The following is a 5,000-nucleotide window of genomic DNA, read 5'->3' on the forward strand; positions in this document are numbered from 1 at the left end:
AGAGTTTCCTCTGTAATCTTTTTACAAATTTCAGAAGTAAGTATGTGTGTGTGTGTGTGTGTGTGTGTGTGTGTGTGTGTGTGTGTGTGTGTTTCCTGTCCATGCTTTGTACATAATTCAGAATTAAGTGTGTGTGTTTTTGTTTTTCCTGTCTATGCTTTTCACAGAATTCAGAATTAAGTGTGTGTGTGTGTGTGTGTGTGTGTGTGTGTGTGTTTGTTTCCTGTCTAATCTTTTTACAGAATTCAGAATTTAGTGTGTGTGTGTGTGTGTGTGTGTGTGTGTGCCAAGAGAGGTTAATGTACGGTATGTACGGGTGAGTGTGTGAATAATTTCTGTGTTAGAAACTTACTAAGTTAGATTTATTTATAGTCTGTGTAAATCTTATCTTATATATATATATATATATATATATATATATATATATATATATATATATATATATATATATATATATATATATATATATATATATCAAATTGAATACTGGAAGGTGAGGCGATCCCTTCTAAGAATAATGTACAGCTGTGTTTTGATGTGTTGGTATTGTATCTTGCTTGAAGTTTTGTGAATAATTTATATTTTCCTTTATATCAATATAAACTGATCTCTTATATTCTATAGGGTTTTATTGGTCATTAAACTGCTGAAGCGACTGAGTTTTGAGGGAATACGATGTGAGGAAAATCGGGACGAAAATATGGAAAGGAAAACTAAAGGAAAACATCAAAGACAAGCAAAATAAATGTATTAAAAAAAAAAGTTGAGATGACAGGATGTGAGGAAAGAAGGAAAAGATACATGAGAAGAATTAAAGAAGAGAAGACAGAAGCAAGATAAATGTATAATTGGGTTAGTTAAAGAAAGAGAAAAGAGATGAAAAAAAACGGAGAAAGAAGAAAGAAGTAGACACTTTAAACACTTTAAACACTTTAAACACTTTATTATGTTTGTCTGTAATACATATATAAGCTTAAGGTACAATTAATTGAAAGACAAACAGCCCCTTATGAAGCACAAGCTTTTTGGGCACACTTAATATCTACTTAATACTGAAATGTAAAACAACACTAAACTAAAAATCTAATTGAAGAAAATGTAAAAAAAAAAAAAAAATTAATAGCAATAACGAAAGATTTAGGGATAAATGGCTTTGCAAGAACAGGAAGGAAAGGAGAAAAATCATAATTATACATGAGAAATAGAGAAAATTGAAGTGGAATCTGATTATAAACAAGCAAATATTAGTTTTGAGAATAATTAAACAAACAGAAATAAATATGTATATATACTAGAGGTTATAAACTATTTTAGTTACAGAGGATATGAACTATTTGGTTACAATACCAAGAAACAAAATAATTGATATTGATAAAAATTGATTGAAGTACAAGATGTGTCAGTATTGAGACAATAAATATTCTTTTAGTTTTCTCTTAAAGATATTTACGCTTAATGAATTTTTTATGTGTGACAGGGTGCTATTCCATATTTTGGGACCTTTATACATTAGAGAGTGTTGGTAGAGAGTTAAGGTATAATGGGGAATCTGTAGAGAATGCCTGTAGCATGTGGAGTGGTTATGAGTTAGGGTCAGGGTATTGTTGTTGTTGGAATTTATCAATTTGAACATGTATGATGCAATAGAGAAGTTTGATAAGTCAGAGAGTTGAAGGATTTTCATAGATTTAAAGAGTGGAGGTGTGTGTTGGAGGAAGTCACTATTAGTCATGATTCTAATAATTTTCTTGTGGAGGATGTTTAGATTTTGTAGATGACATGGGTAGGTAGTGGACCAAATTGGATTACAGTAGGTTAAGTGTGGGTATATATGGGCATAATACATGATTTTCATAATTTCCACTGGAACAAAGTTTTTTATTTTCAGCAATAGAGCTATTGATCTAGATAATTTTAGGCAAAGGTTTGATATGTGATATTTAAAGGTAAGATTATTGTCAAATGTGACTCCAAGAAATTTTGTCTTAGAAACTTGCGTGATATCTTTATCTAATATGGTAAGTCTAGGTAAGGGTTGGTATTTGGTGGTGGTTTTGTAAATAACATGTAGAAAGTTTTAGCTGTGTTAATTGTTAGGCGATTTGCAAGACACCATTCAGAAAAGGCAGATAATTCTAGGTTGGCTCTGTAGATTAGGTCAGTGGGATTATCACCAATCATGTACAAGGTGGAGTCATCAGCAAACTGTATAGTGTTGAAAGCAGTAGAGGCATTGCTGATATCGTTGATATATATCAGGAAAAGAATAGGGCCTAAGATGCTACCTTGTGGCACGCCAAGATGTATAGGTTTGATGGTTGATTTAGAGTTATTGTAGGATGTAAAATGAGATCGGCCAGTTAAATATGATTTGAACCAATTTTCCACACAACCGCGAATACCATAGTGACGTAATTTGTCTATTAGAATGTTTGGGTCAACTGTGTCAAAAGCTTTGCTGAAATCAATGAAAATGGATATTATAGACTTATGTTTATTCAAGGCATCGTGTAGGTCAGAGGTAAACACATTTATAGCGTCAAAAGTATTTAGTCCGGGGCGGAAAATAAGTAATAAAATTGAAGAGGATGTATGAATGTAATATAAATATCCTGGAAGGATATATAAACTAGAAGGAGGAAGAGAGAAGTGGATAAATATATATATATATATATATATATATATATATATATATATATATATATATATATATATATATATATATATATATATATATATATATATATATATATATATATATATATATATACCAATAATTGAATACTAGAAGTAATGATAATCTCCAGTTGGCCATTTATTTATTTCCCTTAGTTTGTTTTCGCCCTTGATCTTTGTGCAGAGAGAGAGAGAGAGAGAGAGAGAGAGAGAGATCTGCTGTCTGTGTTTACATTTCGTGGTCGGTAGTTGACATTTCGCTCGCTGTAGATTTGCGTGTTTTTCATGTATTTTCCGGTCTCTAACGCCGCCAATACAGTGGCGGCAGGCAGTGTGTGTGTGTGTGTGTGTGTGTGTGTGTGTGTGTGTGTGTGCGACAAAGAGAGACGGACAGAGAGAAGGGGGGATGAACATAAGGGCAGGAGGAGTATTTTGGTCAGCACTGGTTAGTCTTACCCCATACACACACACACACACACACACACACTAGTGACCAGTGTTTCCATATTCCCTGGAGCTTCCTCCTGCATTAAACACCACCAAGCATCATCAAAGAGACACGACTGCTTAATGACAGTGATGGAAGCAGAATGTTTTCCTCGGCATTGGTCAGTCTTAACACACACACACACACACACACAGACACTAGTGACCAGTGCTTCCATATTCCCTGCAGCTTCCTCCTGCATCAAACACCACCAAGCATCACTAGAGAGACACGGCTACTTAATGTAATGTGAGTACAGCAATGACTGCCTCGGTTAACATCACCGCCTACACCATAACACTCAACCCTTCCTCCTCCCTCCAGTAGCGTCTTTCAGTTCTTCATTATTATTCGTTATTAGGGTACTTTTTGAGATTATCGATTTATATTTTACTTATGTTTATATCTGAGTCGCGATATAGCTTGAAATTTAGTAAAAAATAATGAAGGATCGTCAAAATGACATCTGCGGTAGACATAGGTCGTCCCTACTCAGCCATTATTTGCTTTATTTCTCACGTATTGTAAGCCAAACATGTCACAAAATGTAGCCTCAGTTCGAATTTTCATGTCCGCCTGTGAGGTATATCGCCATTGCCTGGCTTTAGTGTGATAACAGAGTAATTAAGGCAAATTAGCGGCCGCCATGTTTGATCTCTACAGGCCCCAGCCTGCTCTTCGGTTCCAATATATTTTCGTTTTCCTTAACTCTTTAAGTTCGGTTTCTAAGTAATTTTTTATGGTTTGTATAAATGTTTCGTTGCTTATGAAGTGGTTTTGAGGCTTTTGTTAAGGAAATGTGTTGTATTTGCTGTTGTTTATAACGTAACTATAGGCCTGTTTTTGGGCTGAATTTTACGGAACCCCATTGTTGGCTTTTTTATTCGAGGCTATAATGAAGTTCTTTATACTTTAAAAAATCGCTTATGATTTTTAAACTGGTTTGCCGTCCTGTTGAGTTAAATATGTGGACTTTAAAATGATTTGTGGTCCTGTTAAAAGTCGAAATGTTGACATTTTTTATTTCCTTATTTCCTTATTTGAGCTTTTAAGTAACTCTAGGTTATTTGAAAAAATAGTTCAGATTTTTTAAAGTGCTTTGCATTGCTATTAAGTTAAAATGGGTGGACTTTTCAATGTTTTTTATTCGTGTTTAGGTTCCAACACTTTTTTTTACAGATTTATTTTTCATTCGTTTACTTCTGGTTCTAGGTAAGTTTTAATTGATTGAAAAGATAGTTCATATTTTTAAAGTGTTTTTATTTCTGTTAAGTGAAAAAATAGGTAGACTTTTCAATGGTTTTAATGGGGTCAAATGTTCCAACGTTTTTTTCATAATTCATATTGATATTTCTTTCATACTACTGAGGCTGGAGATGTTATAATATTATGAATATTTATTAAAGTAATTATCAAGTCAGAATATATAATGCATTCCAACCTAGCTCCATTTTTTCTATGGGTCAATTTTAAAATGAAATACGTTACGCACGTATCCTGGCGTGACGTCACGACCTCAGGTGTGACGTCATCAGGGGGCCAGGGGGGGGTTCTCTGCCACAGACCCTTATCTTCAATATTTCGAGTAATTTCTAGTATTTTTGACGTTTTTCCGTGTGTTTCTTAACTTAGGCATGTAGATAGTAGTTGTAGGAGGAAGAAAAAAGGATAAATAGGGAAGGAGGACGAAAAACAAAGGAGAAATGAAGGAGGCAAAACAGGGAAATCCTAAGACAACAATATTTAGCTTAGTTTTCTATGCTGCCCTTTCTTTCTTTGTAATATTTTCTTTGCCTGAGAGTGTCAGACTTTTTAATGTGTTTGGATGCGTTTTTTA

General features: G+C 33.7%; 1 protein-coding gene and 1 long non-coding RNA gene across 7 annotated transcripts in view; both read left to right on the forward strand.

Moving 5' to 3' along the window:
• Window positions 1–616, forward strand: part of LOC135110349 (uncharacterized) — an 18,108-nt gene extending 17,492 nt beyond the window's left edge. For all 6 annotated transcript variants that reach the window (XR_010273208.1, XR_010273204.1, XR_010273205.1 and 3 more), the window contains one exon: window positions 1–616. This exon is cut by the window's left edge. The gene's annotated coding sequence lies outside the window, so the exon portion shown is untranslated.
• Window positions 617–2,860: 2,244 nt separating this feature from the next.
• The window catches only part of LOC135110350 (uncharacterized), a 6,806-nt gene continuing 4,666 nt past the window's right edge, over window positions 2,861–5,000 (forward strand). Inside the window, exon 1 of the long non-coding RNA XR_010273210.1 lies at window positions 2,861–5,000. This exon is cut by the window's right edge and continues 469 nt beyond it. This is a non-coding gene — a long non-coding RNA (uncharacterized LOC135110350).

The sequence above is a fragment of the Scylla paramamosain genome, chromosome 20, assembly GCF_035594125.1.
Source record: "Scylla paramamosain isolate STU-SP2022 chromosome 20, ASM3559412v1, whole genome shotgun sequence".
Classification (NCBI taxonomy): domain Eukaryota; kingdom Metazoa; phylum Arthropoda; class Malacostraca; order Decapoda; family Portunidae; genus Scylla; species Scylla paramamosain.